Source organism: Enoplosus armatus, chromosome 14, assembly GCF_043641665.1.
Source record: "Enoplosus armatus isolate fEnoArm2 chromosome 14, fEnoArm2.hap1, whole genome shotgun sequence".
Classification (NCBI taxonomy): Eukaryota; Metazoa; Chordata; class Actinopteri; order Centrarchiformes; family Enoplosidae; genus Enoplosus; species Enoplosus armatus.
The window spans coordinates 12,867,612-12,894,937 of record NC_092193.1 but is presented as its reverse complement, the minus strand read 5'-3'; positions in this window follow the sequence as shown (position 1 = coordinate 12,894,937).

Below are 27,326 nucleotides of genomic sequence, written 5' to 3'. Positions count from 1 at the left end.
TATAAAGATGACTAACGCATAGCATACAATTTGCACTGGGCTGTAACTTTCTTTGTTAGTTACATGTTAGTTAGTTACATGTCAAAGCTCATGACTCAAAAAAAATGTTAATTGTCTCAGCTTCAAAACAATAGAGTTACAATAGACTGCCTTTACAAAGCAGGCTGGAGCCCTATACATCAACATCATTTCCATCCAAAAAATACACACTGGCGTTACCATCTTGCCATTAAAAAGAAACTCCTGCAGTATTTCTTCTTCGTGTCATTCTGTAAAAAGAAGGCTTTTCTCTAGTTTCCAGTACATTCAGATTGAGATAAGATTCAGGTTTCCTAATGGTGTTGCCTCCTTTTTTAATAATAATGTAAGAATGACAAACTTCCATATGTGACGTTTGAGCAGGGTGCCGTGAAGTTTGCATCTTGGTTGCCATAACACCATCAGCTGACCAGCAGGAAGTTTCTCAGCTGTCAGGGAAATCCTCGTGTGTCACGCTCAGATCTATGTTTAGCATCCATTACCTTCCTTCACAGTGACGTGAGGAGTGAAGTACCCGACTCTGGGGCGAAACTGGGCCAAGGAGATGAGTAGCACATGAGCCAATAGTTTTCAGTGACGACCCAGACCCATACTTTGACACAAGTCACAGTTTTCTGTAGTATTAATATGTTTATTTATTTAGCTTTTTTTTTTTTTTTTTACAAAGCTGTGGACTAAATAGAGTAACAGACTAACAGCAACAAAATATAAAAGCCAAGTTTTAAAGCATGAAACAAAATAAAGAAAAATAAACTGAATCAATTGGAAGAAATTCTTCAGATAAAAGTGAATTTTAAGAAGTAAGATGATAGTGAATTAGTTGAGATCCTGAGGCAGGCAGAGGGTCATGGACTGAAAAGGCCCGGTCACCCTCAGTAATCCCTGTAACATCACGTCCACGATTTCTGACTCATTTTGCATCCTGTTTCCAGTAGGGTTGGTTTGTTGGCAGGGTTGTGTCATTTCATAATATTTCAATATAGTGCAAATAGTCATGCGTCATAAATCTTCTGAGCTGTCACTTCTTTTAATAAGTTCATCTATGGTTGTCACTGATGCCATTACAGCATGTGCCTTACGTTGCCTCTGCAGCAGTTCAATAACCAAACACTCAGCATGACAGGAAATGGTCAGTGATACAGAGGCGACTCACTACTTGTTAATATAATAAATAAGAATTAGAACCATGGCAACCATATTTAATTGATTCATTATCTTGCTCAAAGTAAGTATTCATATATATTATTCATAAAACATCATTCATCTTTCATTTATATGTGACCTCAAACAAACCAAGTCTTAAACTATGAGCCAAAGTCAGTTCAGTGATCAATGATCTCTTTATTGTCTATATTCTACTTTTTTCAGTATACTACTTGACAAATACAAAATGAAATTCCTCTTATTTTCTGAATCTCTGAGATTAGAAGAAAAGGAATTCTGAATTAAAATAATAATAAGTCTTTTTACAAATGACCTTTTGCGCCTTTAATCATTTTAGACGTTTCAATTCTGTCCAGTAGATGTCAGCAAAACACCAATAAAGAAATGTCTCAGTGAAGAGGAAGCCCCACAGCTGACCCTGAGCATGATTGACCCTAAGGTATTACCCAATAGTCACCGATAAAGTCAATACATGGGAGTATTTTTATGCATTGGGATTCATCAACATCATGTCAAAGCTTTATATTAGTTCTTGTCTAAGCTTGATGAAGATATTTTCTTTTGTGGGATGTAGTCTAAATACAAAGCAAAATCTACAACAGTAAAGTTCAGCCTGCTTACTTGTCCTGTACCTGCAAACTAGCCTCTACGCCTCGAGCTGGAATCTTACATAACTGCTACAGTTTATCCAAAATCTGTGGTGAATGTGGTAGGAAAAGAAAATATTTTCTCTCTTAAGTGAAGTAAAAAAGCACTCAAAATCGTCTGCATAATTCAATTTTCACATGTCCTCTCTAGTTTCAGGAAACTCACTTTCACCAGCCACATTGAGAATCAAGTCATATCCACTGTGGCATCTGAGAGAATTCAGATCAAGCTGCTGTTCTCTTCCAAATATTAATTTAGTGACGACTAATGGGAGACATCATTAAAATTGAGCTATGTCTACTATATTTTGTACTCTGGCCATTACTTTATACTGGTTATTATGGATTCTGATGTGAATGCCAAGCTGGAAGATGCTGCAGATCAGGGAGACACTGAGGAAACTAACACACACTTTGTGTTTGATTTATTTTCAAAGGCTTTTCAAATGCTTCAGGCTTTTTTTCTATTCATCATGTAAATGTTGACCACCCTTTAGAATAAGATGTTGTGTTTATCCATCAGGGGGAAGCATTGCGCAAGTTATCTCTCTGTCTGCCCAACTGTCTTTTGTGAGTGCAGCTGTGCTGCTTGACCCGGGCCATCCATCTCCTCCTCTCTGTCTCACTCCCTCCTCTATTGGACTGTGAATTGATCTGTTTATTAGCATTCCAAATGAGAACAGTGAAGTGACCGTGAGGTGGCCTGATGTCAGGACAATGTTGCGTTTGCGACCAACAATACTCCTGTGTGCAAAACCTCTTTTGGCTGGTTTACATCCTCAGCTCCTCTGCAGCCCTTGTTCCAAAAATGTGTTTTATTCGCTCCAGTGGTCCAGAACCTGAGAGGGCCAAACAGTGGCAGCTGTGGCCAGCTGTGACCATCTACTGTAAGATGTTGTTGATAAGCCTGATTCAGCTGGGGATCAACCAACGCTTAAACATGTATGTCATCACATCACCGGTTACTATTATATCTTCTGCTTTTCCTCCTCGTGTGTTTTAATGGGAGTCGAATGTTGCTGGTACAACTGGCCTACATACACAGTTTGCCTCGCATGCTTAATCACAAATTAATATTCAACAGTTCACTGTTTTCACTGAGTGACCTGACAAACACTAATACATGCAGATTCAAATGGTCATGAGACATTGGTTGTGATTTATAAAAAAAACAATATTAGATGATTTTAAATGATATTTTAGATGATAAACATCACTCTGAAGGTGTTTCAGTGTTGCATGGAGGTTAGTATCTAACACAACAATCATAATAACACTGAATTGATGTAAAGCAGGTGGATATACAGTACAAATACTAAGTGCAGATTTACACAATGTTCATGGTTGTGAAAGAAGAAGATTATCACAGTAACATCTGAGTCTCTTCTTGTGCTTTCGTCATGACATGAGATCCAGTATGTCAACTGCTGTTCTCGGAGCTACACACTGGTGCATATTTGGTCTCAAAAAGAGCAGAAGCAGAGCCGTGTTTACTTTTGTCATTGTGCCATTACAGTGATAACCCCTCTCCTTCCTTTGCTCTGACCCTGCAGAGTGATTCATAGACGCAGACAGTGCAAAGCTAAAATAGAAGCATTCAGTCAGTCACCCACTCTGGAGATTATCTGGCTGTTACCCTGCAGGACAAGGCAGAGGCAGAGTACACATGGACGCACACACACACACACACACGCACACACACACACACACACACACACACACACACTCTCTCTCTCTCAGCTGATATAATGTATGCAAAATGTGGGAATCATTTGTCTCACTCTTTTAAGATATTAACAAAACATCAACTTATTGACATATTTATTATTTCTATATCACAAACAGGATTTTGTTGTGTTGGAAGCTTGAAAGCGCCTGAAGTTGGAAATGGCAGCAGTTCTATTTATGGTAAATTGGCAGTTTGGTAAGTCCAGATGTGTTCACGCCTGCAGATTAATCTGCAGACTTACTGTGCCATGTGGTGATGTAATCAGTGATGTGTTACTCCGTTTCTGACCCTTTTGATCTGGACTTTTATGTCAAATGTGCCTTTTCCTCTTTGCTTTTAATCTATTCATATCCTGCGTCACCGTCCTACTTTTAGTTATGCATTGTTCTATTCTGGTAACATACACAGCAGGCAAGGGATTCACACACAGGCAAGCTACAATACTCACTCACAGAGACTGTCTCAATACTTGCAGAGACTAAGTGCTGCAGATGTTTCAGGCAAAAATAGTAAAAGAGGGAGAAAGGAACACTTAGTTTGTTGGGAGGATTTTCTTCACAGGTGTTCAGAACTATGTACAGTGTGTTTTCAGGTGACCAAGACAGAACTACAGAAAGGCTTGCATCTAAATAGAAAACCAGGCTGTAGTGTTTTTGTTTGTTTGGTGTGTCATGAGCAGGACACACATAGCTGAATGAGATGAAGTCATGAAGTGAGGACAGAGTGCAGTGTTAAATGTAAGTGACAGAAGGATGGTTCTCTTGGACTTGGTTCTCTGTCGTAAATTGTGAGATCTGTTTAGAAGTATTAGAGTTTCATAAAGACACATTATCATTAACCAACAGGATGCAGGGGATGCTGCTGCAGTGACATGTGCAAAATCAAACAGGAAGTCAGTGCTGTGCTGTCTGGAAATTTCAGAGAATTTCACTGCTTTATGGTTTTCACCACGTCATCTTCTGGTGTTATTTCTCTTCTGTCAGTCGGTTGAGACCTCATTTGCATTCACGCAGGTTATGTTCCTCATTTCTATTCAGTTGTCCCTCTTAAAGATTCAGTCTCACCGATTTATAATTGGTTTCACTTTGTTCTTCATGTTTGTTATTGGATATTTGGCTGTTTTGGACATATTAGATCGATTGATTTATTTCTTCCACACTGCAAAACACTAAATCTTCCTGCCTTATGCTGTGTTCCACAGTAAACATAGTGGTACTTTTCTGTGCAAGGTGGGCCCTGCCACATTAAATGTCTTTACACACATACACTCTCTATCTCACTCTCTCTCTCTGTAACACACACAAACACACACACACCGCAATCAAGCCGCAGTTGTGTTAGATTGATCACTCAGCTGGCCGTGCTCCAGCATGCTCTCTTTTCTATTATCCATGGCTGCAGCAGTGTGATAGGGATAGAGACAGTGTACATCAGTGTCAGTGAAGTGTATGTGTGCATCCACCTGGAACAATATAATGTTGTGAGGTCTCCCTTCACTCCCATTGTTGAATATAACCATGCCTTACAAAAGCAGATTTGTTCCAACTACGTAAGAGTTGTTGCTTATTATTTACTTATCTGGTGCTTGAATATATTACTGCCAAATCTTTTGTTGGATAACATTTGTAGATTTCTGGGAAACAATAGTTTTATTTGGTAGAGGAAGTAAAAAGAGGCCACAGCACTCTCGTGCTTAGCTCAGCCTTCATCCACTTCATGTTGACTCATTTTCCCTCTAAACTGTGATTATATAATACAGCATGCAGTTGTTTTATCAGATGCCTTCATACAATTGCATTAAGGGCCTTTTTACAATGCTCAGGGGACAGTTCAATGTGCCAGAATTGTGTTAGTCAAAAAGTACTGCTTTCACAATGCACCATCTGCTGTCATTTTCTGTTTTTGGTTACATGCAGTCTGTTCATATTTTGCACAACATTTACAAGTCGTATGACAATTTCATTCACTGTAGCACATGTAGTACCATGCATTTCTGATATGATTTAAAAAATGTGCGTGAGATGTGACAGGTGTCACCCCAAGTCCACTAGTTGTGACTGACTCACAGCCACAACAAGCAACAAACCTGAAGATAAAACCAAATACTCATGTCACAATGGTTGCAAGACATGTCATTGTTTTTGGCAAACATCACAAATATGTTGGATTTTTAAATCTTTACTTTTGGCACTGAACTTATCTTGGTCATGTTACTTCAATGCACTGAACTGTGACTCACTGTTCAGGGAAACTAATCCTTACAGCACTAGCACATTGCTTGAACCAGTGAGCTTTTTTTTCACTCTCTTCAATCTTTCATCTCTTCCTGAACTCCATCAGGGGACAACTGGCCATATGGAGAAGCAAGAGTTTTCTCTGTGGGCAGGTGGAGAGAATAAAAGCTCCAATATAAAAAGATGGCTGAGAACTGTGGTCTCCAAGTTCGCAGGATGAATTTGAAACTTTGTTGAAAAGAAACTTCTGCTTCAAATGATAATTTTATTTTAATGAGATTCTACATAAAAAATAGTACAGAACATCTAACACTTTCCTTTTGCTGCTGTTGTGTAAGACCTCCACAATGAAGCATTATGATTAGAAAAGACTGCACTGTGATGATATACAAACTCAGTTAATGATGATTGGACCCTCTTTCTGGTGAATGTTATGTAAGACATGAATGTGTCTGTTGTGCTCTGTTGACACGTAATTCAGCTAAAGCTATACAAGGGGAAATAAAAGAAATTTTAAAAGCCTCTCCATCAGTTCTGTAATGAAAGTAGAGTGTTGTCACTTCAGTGCACGCTACTCTCTCTCTCTCTCTCTCAAAAACAGACACGTGCACAAACACAAGTATGCTGACACAGTAGATGTAGCCACCCATATCCAGATATGCACCTGATGTGCAAACACGCTCAGCAGCCTGTTCAGCAAGTTAAGTAATGAAACATACTCCATTTCAGATGTGTTTGAGCCTCTGCTGCCAGTCCACAAAATGAATAGTTCTTCTGTGCTGCTGCCATTGTCTCAACAATAAAAGAAAAAGGACCATTCTGTGAGCAAAGAGACATGACATTACACCCTTCAAACATGAATTCTTCATCACTCATGTCTGCTTTAATGTATTTGCTCAATACTCAAACATGAACTTCTATTACTGGCCTTTATACACACACACACACAAACTTATACTATACTGACTATAATTTTCCTATTGTTAAGACTCAACGACAATTACATTTTGCTTGTTTGTATCAGCATGTTCATTTGGGGTATAATGTATCTTGCACCTTGTGGGGTTTTGAAAGTACAGGGTTTCTTGAAAAGAAACAAACTCTTTGCAACTTTTTACAAACTAGCCTGAAAATAAAGCTGCAATTTCTTGATTACAGATTCAGCTCTTGTGTTACTGTAATTCTTTAGTGCATCTGTAAAGGTAATTATAGAAGTTCACTGAAATAAACTTGGAGTGGATTTATAGGCTGTGTAGGACTCTTGAGTCTTTGAGGGTCAAATTATGTGATTTCTGTCAGATGAAAAACTGGCATGTTCAAGGTTAACTTTTTGTAGTTAAAAGTTTTGAGTTTATTTAGTGGCATTTGAAAAGATTTCTGTAAAGTCAACACACAGAGGACTCTGAAGGATTTATTTTTGCTCTCTTAAAGATTTTTTCAAATTAGCTATTGAGGTGAATACCAAGGAAAAGCTACAGATTCAGCATTGTTCCTCTATAACATTGTTGGACTTGCGATGGAGAGTTTAAAGTAGTTTCAAAATCGATGTAGCAGAACCAGAGATATCGTCTTTTTTATTCCACGCCTCCTCAAATCTAGTGCCTACATTACCCACAATGCAACTCAATTGCAGACAGTTTCATCTGAGATTCTGGTGTGTTATGCTAGTAGCAGCTAATGTAGCCTCAAGCTGCTCGCCTCAAGCAGAGATGAGGAGCTGGCTGTGATGTCACATCGCCTCACATACACATACACTTGAGGTAATGTATCAGACTTCACACACCTCCCTCTGGAGCCACAAAAGGCTTTATACGACTTTTCTAGTACTGTGCATTTTGCCATTAAGATGTTGGTACCACCGACAATTTGCTCTGGCTGCCGGGTACATTGTTCAGAGGGAACAACGTAATGAAGGTTCAGAGGTTGGTTGACTCTATTTGTCGATAGACTTTTTACGTTAGTGCTTAAATAATCAAATACATCATAATTTTGTAACAATCAAAATATGACACTCGTGTGCTTCACTACATCAACCACAGTTGCTTTTTACAGTAAAGTTTAATGGAGGTGAAGATGAAAGTTTACTTTGAAAACTGCCTCAACTGAAAGTTTTATGCCTCCTCAACAAAGTGACCATGTGGGGACAATCAAAGCAACGCATCAACAGCACAATATCTCTCTGCACGCAACATCTCTTAAAATCTCCTTTTCTAACAAACACACCTCAAAGCTCACGAGGATGTTTACAGCTCAGTTTTGGGCGGTTGCTCTCCGTTTCCCTTCTAATCTCATTGTGTCTCTGCTGGCCTCTGATCTTTGGCATTTTCCACATTCCAGCCATCTGCTGGTCTCTCATTTGCCTGGCAGCACCCCAGCAGCACTAAACTAAACAGACTGTGAGCAACCTCAGCTTTTATTTCTCTGTCTGTCTCCTCAGTCCATAAAGAAAGAAAGAAAAACTCAAGAGTCTGAATGCCAGTGTAATATCTTTTACAAGAAGACAGTTTTATCAACACATTCCATTGCGTGCTGTGAGAACCACAGAAAGTGATGAACAATCATGCGGAGGGCACGATGACATGTCACACTGGAGATTTATTTTGCCTGGCTTGAACCAAACATGCACTGGGTCATAGCCGCAGACAGAAATGTTTTCTCAAACACGATATTAATCTGAAAGTGAGAGTGAGTGGGAGGGGTTCTGAAGCCGGACGGAGGCAACAAATAGTTTATTTTCGTTTTTAATGGGTCACCACTCCACAAACTAATAACACTACAAAAAAAGGAATGATGAGCAATGAAATGCTGCCGTAGCGACAGACATTTTCCACAGAGAAAGGTTATGTTTGTTTCCTCTCTGGTTTGTTAAAGGTGAAATGCATTGCTGTGGTTGAGGAGACAGGATGTTAGAAGGTCATACAGTGCTTTTAATCACTTTCGCAATCCCTCCCCACCTTTATTTTTTCTCACTTTCTTTCATATTTTCTTACATCAGGAATTTTTTTTACTCTTTTTTTTTCCCGGTTAGAAAACTTTTAAGTTGTTAATTTGATATAAATATTCTCAAAACAAGAAAACAGCAATTGGATAGACTTTAAGTAGCGCAATAATCACACTGAAAACTACTTTGTTTCAATTCCATATAATTATATACACTACACTTTAAAGCTGCGCTAATCAATATCTTTATATTAACAAATCTTCAAATTACTACGTGCAATATGAAAGAGGCCACTCATGAAAAACACAGAGACCACTAAAGTTCCCCTCAGTCCTATGAAGCATTTTAACATCTTTCAGCTCGTTGTTTTGGTTTTACAGTTTCTGCAACTTTACTGTCTTGGTTCATTCTCAATACTCCTGCTGATAAGCACTACCTACCCAGTACCAAACAATGAGGTTAGCAACTAGCTTATGAACATAGTCGAGCATTTAACTAATAACTGGCAGATATTTCCCTCAGAAGTTAGTGGAGACCTAAACAGAGCTAAAAGGAGAGTGAATATTGGTCAATATGTCAGGTGGCCAGAAGTACGTTTTCAAATGAATGTTGCTCAGTGACTGCTGAATGTTTAAAAAGTTTACATGTCATAACTTTCTGAGGTGATAATATGTCAGTGTTGTGTTTACAGCTTGTTTAACTCGTTTAGCTCCCAAGTAGCCAAGAAATCAATAAATGCAGCTCTAAGTGGGATATCCAGTGTTCATCAGTAGGTGTTTATCAATGTAGTTCCAGGAAAATGTAATAAACAAGAAAACCAAGACTTTGAAATGCAAATGTTTAAATGTTATTTAAAAGACCCGTATAATCAAAACTACCTCATATTACACCCTCATTTAAATGGCTCATCATTCAGAAACTTGCCAAAGTTTTAGTAAATATTCATTTACAGTAATAAAGATCAGCTTATCTGAGGCACCTGAATGACAAGTAGTCTGACTGTCTTATCTGGTAATAATTGGTAGAGATGCTTTCAAAGGTCAGTCTTCAGGGGGGAGTTTTACAGGGCAATATTTGAATGAATGTTTCATTGTGGCAGGTTCGAGACACACAGACTAACACAAACACACACACACGTACACTCACACAGTTTAATCCAACCACAGAAGCGTCACACGGTATATTTTGTTTGGGAGTGTTTTTTTGCATATTTGACTGTGAGTGATTACAGTATGACGTGATTGTATTTTATGAATTTGAAAGAGATGGAAGAAGAAGAAGAAGAAGAAGAAGAAGAAGAATGACAGAAAAAGAGAGCAAGCAAAAAAAGCACTCAGGGTAAAACAACACATCTATTTACAAGAATCACTGACAATGATGTGAAATGTGTGAGACTGAAACTCAGACTGAGAGAAAGACAGAAAGAGAACAAAGAGACAGAGAGAGATGAAGTGGAGGAGGAGGGGAAGAGAGGGAGAGGAAAGAAAGGGCTGGGGTTTCCTTGCCTCTCTCTTCTGCAGTCTAATCAGGGTAATGACGCAGGCACAGGAGATGATACTACACACATATGCATACACAACCACTCTCTCTCTCTCTCTCTCTCACACACACACACACACACACACACACACACACACAGTGCAGTGCAGTTGCCCCAAACCATCACCCAGCATTTCGCAAACCGCCCACGGCTGCTCGACTGCATCACTCTCTCCCCTGCTTCTCCTTCCCTCTAGGCAAGTTCTCTCTCACTCTCTCTGTCTCACTCTTTCTCTTTCTTTCGTTCCCTCTCTTTTCTTTTTCGTCTTTCTCCCAATCTACTCCCTCTTCATCCCTCTCTTTCCCTCCATCACTGCATTCATGTATCTTTTATCAGCTCAGCCTTCTACAAGACCACTTCCGGTAAATGGATTGTGTGTGTGTGTGTGTGTGTGTGTGTATACTTACTTCGTCCCTATAAATCCACCATCCTTCACGCTGCCTCTTGACCTCAAGGCATCACCAAGAAGATGATTCCGTATAGTTTCTAAATTTGTTGAGCCATTGTCCAATCATGGCTTAGCATCTGTAACTTGTTACGTCAGGTCTGTTAAGCTTTGGATTTGTCCACATGTTGACGCAGTGTGCATGGAGCTCTAGAAAGAGCAATAACTTAAACACAAGAACAAACAATGTAAAGAATACATTTAACAGCATGTTAATCTGCTCTAATCTAAGATGCAAACATTAGCATGGCCAGTTAACTAGTTTACTACCTCCAATAACAAAACACAGTGTTACTTCCCGCGGCTGTGGGGTTGGTTACGTAAGAAAAAACCTGTTCATGATAGTACACCCACTGTGTTTAGGGTAACTCTGTCCTGCTCTTCAGTTTACACTCCAGCAACCCCACTTGCTATCCAAGATAGAGTTAAGCATGAAAATCTGACTTCTGTCTGCTTGTTCAAGTAAGTAAGCTAAGTAGCCAACAAGTGTTATATTGCAGTGAAATAAGGACAAATGTGAGATCAGACATGTTTTTCTTTATTTCTGTCTACATCATCAGCTGGTGTGGGTGCTGACTTTTAGCCTGGGACATATAGGTTAGCCTCTGTTTTTTAGCACAATATCGTGTATGTATCAAGTGTATATTTAAGACCCCCTTTACAGTGTTCTCGCTTTAAAACAAGACACGTGGAAACATTAAAAAGTCAGCGGGAGACAGCATTTTCAACTAACTCATGGAGCTAACATTATAGCTTAATTAGCTGCCAGTGATAGTCGTCATTTCAGCCGAAAGAATTGATAGTTGCCTGACAGAAATGAGAAGACTTCTTTTGTCTACTTCTGTCTGAAATCATTGTTGAAGTTGAAGTTTGGAGTGGTAAATCTTCCACCATAAACCTTGTAAACCGCATATGTGCCGTATGGAAAGCTTGACAGGCGTAGCGAACAGTAAACTGTAAAAAAAACTAAATCACATAATTTAATGGATTATTTTGACTTTGTTTGACATCCTGCGTAATGAAATTATTTGAATGTTGACATACAGGGTTTGGGCTGATTTGTATGCTCATCTGTGTTATGCGAGTTGGTTTGATATCACTCAGATTATTTGTGTTTGACTGACACATGGAAAAAACATCAGCGTCTGAGGAACATTTTGAGGTGACAGGTGGTGACAGACAGGTCATGCAGGCTACATCTCTTCTCACATGCAGTACTTCTTAAGATGTGGCTGTGTAATGGCAAAGACACCTAGAGGTTTTCATCTGTGTGTGTTTGTAGTGTTGCAACATACGCTGTGTAACCACACACAGCGTGCCCTGTTAATCTTTTGGGTGTGTCGGTGATGAATGGTTTTTGTGGTATGCCTCCTATTCTTGCTCATAACATTTACTGTTAACCAGCTGGGAGGATGAGGAGAACAACTCTCTTCATTATAAAGCCCTTCTCTCCATGTGCAATACAAATATGAGGTTTCCATTACAGTGACCTTAAGTAAACATCCAAATGACCAGTGAGTGCAGGCACACTGCAGATAAAGCACTGCTTAAAACCTTGTCAGCACTCCCTGTTTTCATTACTACTCATAGCCTTTGTAAAAAAAAAAGCTAGATTTGTATAGAGGTTTGGCATAATTCTGAATATGAGGAAACACTGAAAAGATATTAGATTTGACACTGAATATATTATATTAGACACTGAAGCTGCATTAGCTAGCATACAGTTAGCTTAATTTGAGTAAGATACAAAGATATGATGAGAAAACAACCCTATCTCACGAACAGTTTGCTCAGTAGTCATCAAATGAAATGAAGTATGGAACTTCAGTAACATGATAACAGATGTTTGTATCATATACAACTAATATTTCCTTGGGTTTTTCACACATTTGTTTACCCAAACGAAGATGGCCACACCTTTCCCGGTTGCCATCTTTCTTTGATTTTAGGACTTGGAGTAAAGGATGTGATCTGTATTCAATCCATCTGCACTGAACTGACATGAACTTCATATACACCTTGGCCCACAACCTATTGCACTTACGATTAAATAATAATGATTGGTCTGTGCTGACCTACTGTACTACTGCTTACCTGTTACCCCCGTGGCTGTAATCTCTTGTCTTTATTTCTATAACAGTGTTTTCTAACAGGGCTAGACACAGTAGATTATGTAGCCTATTTGCGTATGATCCTCAGTAATCACACAGAGAACGCCTTTGTTTTCTCCCTAAATCCCTTTATATAACATTAATGCATTAGCCTCAATCCCTCCCTCTCTCTTATTCTCTCTCACACACTCCTTTTATGACACTGTAAACTACTTTCTACCTGTCAGATTGTTTTATTGGCCTGCTGACTGCTCTGTGCTGCACAACTTGGACCAAATTCAAAGCGTAATCTGCTGCCGTGATAAGATCTGAACCATTCAAATAAGCCACAGTAACGTTATATTGTTGCTCATATTGTAATTCCAGAGGAATGTTTGGACAGTTATGTTGTAAAATGTTGTGTGAGGGGATTTCCAATTTAATATTCTCTCTTAAAGGAAACAGAGATTAGGATATAAAAAAGGGAATTCATGGCTTGAAGAATATTAGACATATGAAACTGAACTTCCCAGAGATTTTTTTCAGCTTTTCTGCATGTGTGAGGTTTTGAGATGGAGCCGTTCATGCTGATTTAAACAGAAAATGCAATTCGGAAGATCCTATTCTGTGTGTTTATCTTGCGTATGACAAAGTCCAAAGAGTATTCTTGTTATGAACAGCAGTTGTAATGGCAAACATACAGACCCTATAATCCCATGTGAGAAGGTCTATGAACAAACAACCCCTCAATTAAACAAATGTAGTAACATAGTGGACCTCTTAGATCACAAACAATCTTACCACATCCTTGAAAATATCATCCCAACCTAACTGTGAATTAAGATCATTTTGTTCATCAAACAGGGCCCAGTTGTGTTTTGAGCAGTAAAATCTGCTGTTTTGGAGACTCAGCCTCACTAATGACAACAACTCAGTGATTATGATTGGAGTAATTTCAATGTGGACCAACAGGGGGAGCAGTGTCAAACAAAGAATTTGAGTTTGAGTCAGGCCTCCTCTGGTTTTAAGTTGGGAAATTGTGGACCTTTCTTACACTGGCAAGCTGTGTTGTAGAGCTTTTGATAAAACATAAAGTACGACATGTTGTTTCATTCAAAGCTGTCAGTATATTTTTATATATTTTATATATTTTACATTGTTTAAATTGTTAAAACTGGTGTAACCTTAATTTGACTGAATGACATGAAACCTACAAGTTCCAAACAGATAATAAGTCTCAATATATGATGGAGGGAAGCATAATATATTTAGACTTATTACCATAATGAATTATTGATTTACTCTCAAATGAAACTCAAGTGGTGTGGCTTTCAAATGTGATGCATCTAATCAGTGTGATCAAAGACAAGGATGCACAACAAACATGTAGGGCTCATAACAGAAAGAAATAAGAGCCTGATTTAGTGATATCTATGTCTTGTGTGAGAGACACAAAAAGCCACTAAAATGACAAATAGGCAAAGTGCTGAATATGCACCAGCTCTGTATTGTTCTTAATATAAGGAGCAGCAGTATATGAGACACACAAGGGAACTCTCACCTTCAAAGAAACGAGGCCATACATACACACACTAAACACACCAGACATGGACGCAAGGGGGTGTCTGCATTTAAAACAGACGTATTCCTCAGAAGTGTGCCAGAGAGCGCGAGAGAGAACAACAGCAGAGATTAACCGAGTGAAAAGAAGCTTCCCTCCTCCCTCCACACACACACACACACACACACACACACACACACACACACACACACACACACACACAGCCCTGAGCCCTGACCTTTGAAGGAAGGCGACAGATGGGTCTTTTTCTTTGGCCAGGTCCCTGCTGACAGCTGTCCAGGATATAGGGAGGTGAGGTCGGGTGTGTGTGTGTTGGGGTTGGGGGTGCAGGGAGACGGTCAAAGGTCAAACATTCCCTGGAAGAAAGAATTAAAGCACACGCAAATTTATATGGACGTGTACAAAGCGACACACGTGCAGGCAGGCGGGGGCTCGCGCCTAATCTTGCACTCATGTAGACGCATCCATATTCATAAAGGTTTCTGTCTGCCTCTGTCTGCTGCTCTCTGTTTGTCTGTCCATCTGCCTGCCTCCTTGACCCATCATCATTTCTCTCTCTCTCTGTCTCTGTCTCTCTCTCTCTCTCCCTCTCTCTAATCAGGCTATTGTTTTGTCCTGATTAGTCTGGGCTTCCCCCCATCAGCTCAGAAAAAGCAGGATATAGCCCAGACAACACAGCAGTGCTGATTATCACACTTAAGCCTTGTAACTCCAATAACCCAAATCCCAAAGTGTTGTCTTTCTTCCACATACAGGTCAGTCCTGTAATTCACCCCCCCACCATGTGCAGGGGTTTCCCTCCTCACCAGTCTGGACATGTCCATGCATGTTCGCGAGAGAGAGAGAGAGAGGGGGAGAGAGAGAGGGAGGGAGAGATCAGAGAAGAAGAAATGTAAGCCTTTTTGGCATCAGACGGCAACCAAACTGTAGTTATTATAGCAAAGTTGTTTCCAGACCATTCTGTGCTTTGCTGTCAACACCAGTTTTCACACTTTCTTCTGTGGATTTGTGAGTCTTATGAAAGAAGTTAAGCTTCTGAGTAGGCATCTTCTGTTCAGCCAGCCTTGCATTTTAGGAAGATTTGACACAGACAGTGACGACGTGTTAAAAAAGGCCTCAGTTATCATAGCATTAATGCTACCAAACTATTTGTCGTCTTTGGTATAATGGAGATGAGTGATTCCTACTTCTGACTGTTAACAAATGTAAGTTGGAGCCTGTGTTTGTTGGAGTGGAGTCAGATAATGAGAGTTAAGGGGAAATGTGGTCTGCACTGATACTGATTGCCATTTTATTTTTACAAAAAAAATGTGTAAGTCACACCATCTGATAAGTGATACTCTTCAGTGATTTAAAAAAAAGTTCTAACAAAAAATGTTTTGCTTGAAAGTTGGGTAGAGAAAAGGATAAGGGGGCAAGCAAAAAAAGTGTCTTTTTTAATAATATTATAGTTTAAAGTTTTTCTAACTGTTTCATATAATATAGCTGAACTCAATCCCCTTACACTCTCCCAAAACTGCATAATTTGAGGCATTTCTGTGGACTTATTATCAAGTTATTTTTAAGAAGTTATTTATGGAGTCCAGAGCTTCTGCCACTGGCTAATGGAAAACCACACAAATAAAATTTGCTGAACTGCAGAGACCAGCTGAGTGCTTCTGGTGACCCAGATGTTCAACATACAGCAGGTGTTGGTGTCTGGTGACCCAGATGTTCAACATACAACACTGCTTCTCGGGAAAAACAAAACTCTGTTTCTGTATTCTCTCTAATTTAGATACACCAAACAAACAAAGGGTGTCAATGGTGAAGTCTCCATCTCATGTTGCTAGGCAAGCTACTCTCAAATAGGAAACAGCACAGAAACATGCAACATACATGCAACTCTTGCCTTTCTGAAGCTCTACTGAGCTATTTTTCACTTTTAGCAATTTTGGGGGGTTTCTACAGCCTGCAATGTTGCTGTATGGTTCAGTCTTACTGCTCACGTTAACCCTGTTTTCAGTAGCAGCTGGCAGCTGTTCTCAAACCTCTGATTAACCAACTGCACACTACCCACCCAGCTCTAAATGAAAAAAAAGTTAGCGACTAGATTGTGACATTGAACATTTTCAGCAGCTAAAGTTCCAAATATTTTCCTCAGTCATTGCTGGAGATCAGGCCCGGACCGGCCATCAGGAGCACCAGGAGACTCCCAGCAAGTGTATTATCCCCATCTGGACTTGGTGGAGACCAGAAGGAAGTTAAAAGGTGTGTATGTTGGACTAATATTCGTCAGGTCACCTGAAACTCCTGACTTGAATGCTTGTGTTGCTCTGTGTCTGCTGGAGGTACAAGGCCGTCTTCAGACCAACATTTGCACTGTGTAAAAAAAAACAGCCCCCTCATTCATTTCAATGAATCCACTGTGTTGACGCACTGAGAGTCTCAAGAGGGCTAAGAAAAGAAATTTGCACAGATGCACATTAACAAATGTTAACCTGGCTCAACTTCTGCTCAAATACATGCAAGCGCACATTCCTGGTAGAATGAGACAAAAGAATAAAATGACAACTTTAGCAAAAATTGTGTCTGTCAGTTTGTTAGGGCGTTCTTCTGCGCCAAGTGATCGGAATAAAAACAGTGATTAAAGTATACACAGGCACACTCACACTGATCAACAATCAGGCACAGTTTTACATGAGAATACCTGAGGTGGTTACAGTGGTGTTTCATATTAGTTTAGGACTCTATGTAATAATGCGGGTGTATATTATGCATGTGTCTGTGCAGTATGTGGATGTGTTTGGTAGGTGTGTGTGTGTGTGTGTGTGTGTGTGTGTGTGTGTGTGTATGTTTTGTGGGTGTGACAGAAAGTGTCTGTTTGCCCACAGAACTGGATTGTAATTCAAGGGCACATTATAAAGCAGCATGGTTATATAATGATGAAAAAAATTCCAGAGACAGAACTGACAGAGAAGGTCGAACAAGTTTGGAGTTGAAGATCCTTTAACACAAGGTTTATATTGGAACACTGACAAGGGTGAAACTGATAAAGCCTCCAAGAGAAGAAGGAAGATAATGACAACAGCAATACATCAACATTCCTGCTATGAAAAGCTGCAGCGTTCACACCTGAAGTTAAAATAACAGTTAACAATTGATAACAGGAACACAGAAAACAAGAAAGAAGTTTCTGTCCAATGATTCCAATTTGCATATTTGTTTGCACCTTTTGCTGACAGTTGACACTGGCTCCAGTCTCTCAAGCAACACGATTTTGGGTCTACTACTAAATGTTAAAATCAATGTATTACTACAATAACACAACTAATGTCCTGACAACAAAACACCCTCTGCAGCTCCTTTACTGGAGAGATACATACTTACATATACATATATAAAGATTTATTGGATATTATGGCAACATGCCACTTTCATTTCACATGAGTGTGGGAAACTGACTTGTTTTTGTCAATTCCTTTGTCTGATGTGTTCTATTGATGTCTATCAGACAGGCACTACGTATTGATTGGCCTTGATCCTGTGTGAACCCCTTGAGGCTTGTCCCAACCTGGAAATCAGTCCCAGTGTGCCAACAGTGGAGCACACAGAGATAAATAGGGTGTGTGTCATGATTAGTGTACCCTTTGAAGAATCTGCTGTTATTGAAAACGCAGAAAAGAAAAGTTTCCATCTGGAATGTTTTTTATTTTAACAGGTGGTTTCTTATCCACAGTGTTGAGCAAACTGACTTGAATACTGGGACATAAACACACAACATAGAGAGACAATAATCAGAGCAGAGCAACAGATGGGAAACTACAGACTAGTCTCTAATGGCACAGATGAAAGTGACAATTGATATATCCTCACACACACACACACACACACACACACCAAACACTCTGCTGCAGTCTGCACAGACAACAATAAGGTGTTGCCTCTGTGACCCTGCAGTTCTGCAGAACACACTATTTCTTTCCACATGTACATCATAGAAATACACACATTTTCACACCACGTTCATACATGCACTCACAACCTCTCAAACTATTTATTGGACCAATAACACAAGACAGTTTTCCACATTCTTCACCTACTCACAAGCAGCATACCAGCCGAGGAACAGGTGGCTTTTTAGCCGGCTTGCAGTTAAAACGTCAACTCATCTCTGCTCCAGACCTTAAGGTAGAATAAAACAATTTATATTTTCAATTTCCTGGTCTGGCCAGTATAGTCTGTTTAATTGTTCCCTTTCAACTCAAAATGTTCAAGTTTAGTTCAAGCTACTTTTTGGTAGGTTGTCATATTGCTGTCAAAGTCTGCCCGAGCTGTTCAAGTTCCGAGCAAGAACTGACTGTACTTTAAGATTCACTTCAGACTAAAATCCAATTTTACTGCAACTGTTGTAGAACAATATATAATTTGGTGTGTGTGTGTTTTTATCCAAACATTAAAAATAGCAGCACACTTGGCACAAAAGCACAAGAGCTATTTTGCAGACTGCTCAGTGAAAAACAGCTGGTTTGGTAGTGCATCGACACATTCCTCTGCCCCCCACCCCCCACCCCCCGCTCTATCTTGTCTTCTTGGGCAGGCATGCTAAGAGGACAGGTGTGAGCCTATTGCCTCCACACATGCACACAGCGGGATTGGGATTTCAATAATGTCATTCAGAGGAGCTGAATAGGAGTCAGTAGGGGCCCCGCTCTGTCCTGCGCCTCTGGTTGACAGACGAGCAGCCGCGTCTTTGTGCCGAGCCGAGGGGCCCCGGATCACTCAGCAGAGAGGAGGAGGTGGAGGAGGAGACGGTTGGTGGGTTTATGGGGGTTTTAGCAGTGGCAATCACCGGAGTCTATAGTCAGGAGGGAAAGGAGGAGGAGCAGTGGCGGTTACGGTTTTGTAGGGCTGAAAAACTGGCAGCCGTCGAGGCTTAAGGTCATGTGTCAAGTCAGTGCTCGCTGCTTTTGGTATAGCAGATGGAGTTTTTGTGTGCCTTCAACTTATTGTCTGATTCTGCCGTGCATCCACTTCACTGTTTGTACCTCTTTATGTTATTCTTCCTATGTACACACTGTGAACCTGTTTAAAATAAGCTTGTTTGACGGCATCCATGCGAATATATGTGCATATGTGTACTCGTGTTTGTGTGTGCAGGGCAGGGATGGGGGACACTCTGGTTGATGCCACCTGCTGAGGACCATACAAAGCTTTGCAGTGTCGACTTGCCACAGTGCCCCAAAGCTGCTGCTCCTGCTGCTGCCATGCAGCCTGCTCCTTTCAAATATCTTTTTTTTTGGCTGTGACCATAATAAACACTTCTCTAAAAGAATCTCTGAACTCAGGGGTCATATGAATATTAATACATGGCACACGCAACTGCTGCTGCTTGAGCTGCTCCAATGCATCCCCCTTTACAAAGCTGAGTCTGGTTTTCCGAATCCTGTGCAGCTTGAAGCATCTAGTTAAAGGGTCAGTCTACTGAAATCACTTCAGCCCCCAAAGTTGCCAGTGCTTTCTTAGAGAATCAGAATCAGAATCAGAATCAGAAACTGTTTATTGCCAAGTAACATACATTACAAGGAATTTGCTGTGGTCTGAAGGTGCTATTGTTTTGATAACAAATAAGTAGAATATAAAAGCTAAAATAAGAATAAGAATAAAAATAAAAATAAGATAAGATGAATGTCAAATGAGCTAATGTTACTATGCATGTATACCAGAGATAACTTTAGCATATATATATATATTGTCAACCTATGAAAGTGTGTTAAAACTTAAGTAAAACTATGTGAACTGGCATAATCTTGTCTTCTCCAATCCAACAGCCTCCATGTGATTGCTTCACTCTTCTGTCTTTTGTTCTGTTATTCTTTCTGTGGTTAGTTGACCTCGTATTAGGTTTGCTACCTTTCAGTTTTAGTGTTAGAAGGTTGCCTTTGTTGCTGCCTTGTTAGTTTAACTGTTAGCCTAGCTTAGCTGCTAACTAGCTTAGCCTCTAGTTATCCAAAATTAGCCTCTCAAACCTTATTATGATGGTTTGTGCTAACTGTTAACTGTTCTACCTTTGTAGGTCAAGTGTCTCTTCTAGAGAGACATGTCCGTAAGTTGGAACAGTTTATCTATCAGGGTAGCTTTAGCACAAGGCTTGATAGCAGGCCTGTCAGCGGTTTCACTAGCATAGCTTCCTCTGCAGATGAACAAGAGAAAGCAACTGGTTGTGTGGCCTGGTCCACATGCAGTCACCCCTCCCAACTGCAAACCGGTTTTCTATCCTTGCCAGGTCTGCTGGTAGTTTCTGTATGTCCATATTCTACACTATCGTTATGTCTGTATACTTTGTTCACACGTCATCTACTGCTTGTCAGTTCATCCTGGAGGAGGGATCCCTCCTCTCTTGCTCTTCCTGAAGTTTCTTCATTTTCTTGAAGTGTTTTTTGGGGGGTCTACGATTGAGGGTATCGTATGTACAGATTGTAAAGCCTTGAGGAAAATTTGTGATTTTGGGATATATGAATAAAACTTTATTTGACTTGCCTTCTGGCAGGTAATGATCAGCAGTTCTTCGTGTTAAAATGTCCCACGCATTTAGTTTTATAATGAATTATCATCTAATTGCAATACCAGAGCAATGAATAATGAGATAAAGACCTCATCTGAATGTGAGACTTTGGGGAATATTATTTGAAATTGTTTGATGTATCACACAGCCACAGTCACACATACATAAGGCCATCTCATCACACTCCAGGCCAACTCTCTAAACTCTCTAGAGCACAAGAATTCACAGCATCTCACACAGACTTGGGATGAGTCACTGTTCTTGCAGGGAGTGACTAAAAGCAATGAGACACACCAGCTGCATAGGGCTAGCGTAGCAGAGTTTGTTTTATTAAAGACATGAAATATTTAGGCTCCCTGTAAGTGTGCTTGTGCCAGAGCTTCGGGTTCACTGAAGAAAAGCAATGCATTCTGGCTAATCTAGAGAACAAGGAAAGCTATTTGATTGGCAGCCATTAATCCTCCACCGTGTGTGTGTATGTACGAAATGATGCACAAAATCTATAGGCAGACAGGCTGGAAGCTTTTGAGGATGAGAGAGAAAGTGAAGGGAGTCAATTAATGGTTCACTAATGTATCAACCATTACCTGACACTGGAATTATATTTAAAACTTTGATGCCTTGAAATGCATTGGAGTTCACTGTAATTTGACTTACTGCAGCATATCATAGAGTATAGCTTCCCTTAGCGGATCATATTCCCATTCATGTTTATTTTCTGCAAGGTATTACATTGAGTATCTGATGAATGAATCAGCATGAATGAATCAAACAAATTAAGCATACACTGATCCATTACCCAGAAGATGATGATGGCGAGGACGACAGGTGTGGTGGTAACCCTGTTATGTAGGCAGATCACGTCTGAGCTGTGACATCATTGCACTGCTCTCTCTCTCTCTTTTTCCGTATCAACGTCTTGCCCTCTATTTAGTATTCTGCTGCTGTGTCTACTCCAAGAGACACAGCTCTATTCCCAGCTTGGTTTGAGGCAGGAACAAGGAAGGGAAGGAGAAAGCGAGAGGGAGCAGGAGTGCATGAATGAAATAAAATTTGGGGGTGGAGTAAAGGTCAAAGCAAGAAAGGAAGAAGGAAAAAAATCAAGTAGCAGAGCAATGAAGATGAAGGTAGGAGATAAGCAGAGGGAGAGAAGAGACACAAAGACAGGGCTGGATGAGAGAGACAAAATTGTGCGCCCTGGCCTCCGATTTTTATTTACCAAAGAAGTACCTCTGGGAACTGCCTGTCTGTGTCTGAATGCATGGATGGTCGGCTGGCTGCTTGTAAAGGGAGCTATTATATGTCTCTCCTCTCTCTGGTATCTTCCCTCTCTATGGCTCTAACTCGTTGGCACAGCAGATCCTCTGTGCTGAAAGAGGCATGATGCACACTGTCATACTGTCCTACTCCATCATTCATGCATTCCTTCTTGCTCTCTCCTCGTCTAAACTAGTCTGTCTTCACAAGTGTACCAACAGTTTCCAGCACTGTAGCCCAAACATGGGCACACAAAAGGACCTCCACAAATATTAGATTACATTTCATTGACCTCCATATGAAAAAATGCTGATCTCAGTTCAGTTTAAGGCACAAAAATGCATGGCATATTTCTTTGATTGCACCCCCGGGGCAAGAAAATATGCACGCATTCACAAAAGCAAGGATGCTCTATTCATTCAGCAATGAGAGGCCACTCTGCTCAATATCTGCTCATTCAGAAATGCATGGAATCCATGTTACCTATTCATGTAGGACTGGACAGAAGCACTGCTGTACTGTCTGTACTAAAGGAATGCACACTGGCTGTCATGATTCATTCTAACCTAAATTTCATCCTGCGTAGATCCACTCTGACAACATGCATGATGTACTTCATCTGGAGCTTGTATTGATTACATGTCTGTTACTCTCCCAGACTATTGATCTGGGTGGGGAACCTCAAGGCTTTGCTAAATTAACATTTATTTGGGGGATTTAACTCAAAATGTTTTTTCAATTAAGAACTGGAATGCAAGAGTGGCTATAATAACAATATTTTCATAATAACAATGGATCAAATTATTATGTAAAGGAGTTGTTCAGAGTGATGAACCCACAGCGAGTTAGTCCTTTTTCTCTCAGCTTTACGGAGCTTTATAGCTTCTTTCAGCACATTGTTTTGGTTCTCTAGCCTGCAACTTTACTGTCTTCACTCTCACTGCGCTCATTGTTTTCAGCTGCAGCTGGCAGCTGTTTTCAGCAGAACAGCTGAAAGCTAAAAAACACTGTACATTACCTTCCCAGCACCAAATGGCAGACAGACAAAGTTAGTAACTAGCTTGTTAAAACTGCATTAAGCAGCTTAAGAGCCAATTACTGGCTAGCTTGTTACTATAGCATTCAACAGCTGAAGAGCTAGTTAAAAACTAGCTTGTAAAAATAGCATTTAGCAGCTAAAGAGCCAGATATTTTGTTGATGGAGTTGGTGGGGACCAAAAATAGAGCTAAAATGAGCAAATATTTGACTCACATTCATCAGGTGACCAGAAACATGACTCCAAATCAATGATAATGTTGCTCCATATCTGCTTGATGTGTAAATAAGCAAAGATTTGCTAACAAGTTTGCCATGTCAATGGGCCTGTTGTTAACATCCAGCAAGACATTAATAGATGACAAACTACAAGACTTGTCAATATAGGACACAAAGTAAAAGTCTGTAATTCTGCTGTGCTTTCTGACTTAAAGCTAAAAATGAATTTCTTGCAGTGAATTTCTAATTACAGTCATGATGTGTGAAGTAAGATTAAAGATTAAAAGTTTAGCTTTGTGCTTCATTAGGGTCACGAAGTGAGGAATGGTTTGATCACTCAGGCATATCTAACAAAGTTATAGAATATAAAACAATTGGTGATTCATAGCAAATTAACCTCTACTAATGCCACACCATGTTTGAGATTAATTAGACTTTCCTCAAATGCAGTGAAATTAGCTGAGCTTCATTGTTCTCTTAATCTAAAATATGTGCATTCTGACTCTTTAAACAGATGTGCTCTGTTCTAATATTTTCAGTCAGCTTTTACTTGAGGAACGTGAGGATTGTTAGCCTATTGGTTGGTTGTTGCTGTACAGCTGAAGTCATCTAAGAGGCCCAATTACTGCAAAGGGCAGAGGTACGGTCAAACTGTTCACTGTGTATGAGCAAAACCTCAACTGATGATAAATCACTGTGGGCTCGGGATGAACATGCAAATATATAACTTCTCTGCTAATAATGTTACAACCAATATGTTAATCATTGCAGGCATACTCCTAGTGAAGAACATGGTTAATGCTAAATGTGGATACCATGTGTTTGACCTCGATATTCATTGGATGCTAAAATAACAAAAATATTGATTCATATGAGTCATGCATTTCATCTACAAAGTACCTCAAGGCACAAAGGAAATGTACTTTTTCATAAGTACAATGGTTCTATACTGATTCAAGCTATATATGTGATGATTAAGCATCAGTGCATGGCAACATTTACGTATGATGCCTACGTCAGTTCGGTCTGGATGCATTGTAGAGTCACGCTGCACACACACAGGCGCATGTTATTGACCGAGTTACAGCTGCTATGGCAACTGGATCATATTCCTCCTTTTCTTTTTGTCTTTTTCTATGAACAAACTGTGGACGTGGAGAACTATAAAGCAGCAGATGTTCAGATACATTTTCCTAACTTTCATATCTCCTTTTCAGGGAGTTTCTGCAGAACATTCAATATTTTCTTTGACATTCTTTCCTGTTTTCAAACAAGGGTTTCTGTCTTCTAAAAAGGTCTTTACCTGGTTCAGTTTTGTTGGTTGTGTGGTCAGTTGTTTAGCCTCTTTTCCTCATTCTGGGTAATAAAAAAGTTGCGTAATTTACACAGAAATCCAGCACAGCTATGGTGTGATATCGTGGTCTGGATGATTTAATGTGTCAAAGAAATGTCATAAGTTCAGTTCTTGTTTTTCTTGGCTAGTCACATGATAAGCACCTGTCTTGTGATTTAAAATCAGGCACAAGTTGGCTTTTAGTGCAACAATTATTAACTATTATAGTAACATGGAAGTAACTTTAATTTTGATATATATGCAGTGGCAGTACAGTGTGGCAGTAGCACCATTTATAAACTCACTCTCTGGACAAATAAGTGACACATACGTTTCTTCATTTTGATCTGTATATGCTGTTCCACCCCTCCCCCTCTCTTAGACCAACGCAGTTACTTTTATAGTGTTGGAGCACAGTGGCAAGTTTTATCAGCACTTGACTACTTCTAGATGCTGTGGGTGTTCATCCTTGTCAAGTGGAATGTCTTATTCTCAGTGGGCTGTTTTATGTGACTCATAATCATCTTTATTATTGTTCCTCTTCTTACATAACTTGTAAATACTCGTCCACGGTCTCTCTTCATAGAGCTGTTGAGAGTACTGATCATAAAAAGGTTTCCTTGAGAATAACCCTGTCCTCTTCTGATGGTCACAAATCAAGTGCTTTTTTATCATCATCATCATCATCATCATTATATAATCTTTAATAAAAACAAGCTCTTACCATCTCTAGGATGAGATATTATTCTCTACTACCCCGAAGCACCTGTGTGTGATTAAAGGATAATGAGTATAAACCTATAATCAGTAAGTGGAACTGATTTCACTATCTGGGGGAAAATGTAGCCATGTACATAGCAATGAAAAAGAGATTATATCATGTTTTTGAATGTTTGCATTTTTCTTGTCTTGCTATGGACTGGCAATCTATCCAGTCTTTACCCCACCTCTTGCCTAATGCATGCTGGGATATACTCCAGCACCCTCGGACCCTGCACAGGATAAGTGAGTAAAGAAAATGCATGGATACATGTATTTTCTTTGCCAGTGGCTGACAAACCCAGTAGACATACTGAAATAGTTACACTTTTTTCCATACTTGATATTTTCTATTATTTATTTGCACAATGCAGACATGCTTTGCAATATCCAGTGTACAATGAGACTAGGATTTTGAGCATTTTCTGAACAAAGTTGTTCGAAATGACAATATTTTCTTTGAAATTAAAAACTTAACTGCTCCTTTTTCCAAAGCTGCATAAATCCAAATTTAGAATACAAAGGCTTTGTATTATATGCATCAACATTAGGTCCTCCAGCACACTGTGACAAATCTACATCTGTTTACATATATTTGCAGAGACTTAAAGATTTTTATGATTTAGTTAAAATATGAAAGATATTTTGTTTTCTCTCTCAAAAAAAGATAAATTGTGTTTCAAATTAAATTGTATGCATTGTTCTTTCAGTGGGAAAGCACACACTCATCATCACACTATAGAAAAACAGGCTCTTACAGTAACATTTTCCAGAGCCATTCATTCATAAGACAACTGTAGCTGCTATCACAGCTGGAGTCTAAATCTCCACTCCCAAACCTGGTTGAGGAATTCCATTTGTCTGTCACTGTTTTCCTCGCTGTGCTGCATTGCATGTGACTGAATCTGAAAAGTGGCGCTGAGGCCCTGATTTCCGCCTCAGACCCCCCAGCATCATGTAGAGCTGCCTGAGAGAGTAGCTGTGAAGAGTTCACACCAGCCCACCATAGATCATGAGGCCCTGCATGAGGCCAGACTCATGATTCACCCAGGAAGTGTTAAACACAAACACACAGATAACACAAACCCCAGCAACACACACCCACATGCCCCCTCCTTAAATAATAAAACGTATGAATAAAAAGTATGGGGTATGTCCAGTGCACTGAGAGGGCTGCAGGCGGTCTGGGTCTCAAGGAAAAACACTTTGAATATTACACTAATTATTCTTTTATTCCAAATATTTATATGAAAACATTAAAAGTGGTCAAATCACAGGATTAGCACACAGATCAGATAACAAATTGCATGTTAACTACTTTTTCTAGGAATCTGTAGCATTGCTGGCTTCACCTATGTGTTTAAGTGGCATTCATTCCTCTTTTATACAGTCTATCATTCAAACATAGGGTGTCCGTTACATAATTGGCTTTATTAAAACATAACAGGATAGAGCTGTAATGCTCGTGGAATATTTAGCACCTGATGTGCGAAAGGGAGCGGTAGCCCTGCACCATATAGGGAAAAACTGAAGGAAATCACAATTTCATAGACTTATCTGACTTCTCCTCGTTCACAGTATTCCTTGTCCCAAGATGACATGATGTCTGTATACATGTTGACATTATTAATATAATATTTAGAATGAGTGCTTTTGACTTGTGCAACAGGACAACAGCAGCAATTTATATGCTAACGTTTGATGTTACAAATGTGTTACTAGGTCTGACATAGTAAGAATGCCCTACAATGAGACAGACATGTAAAA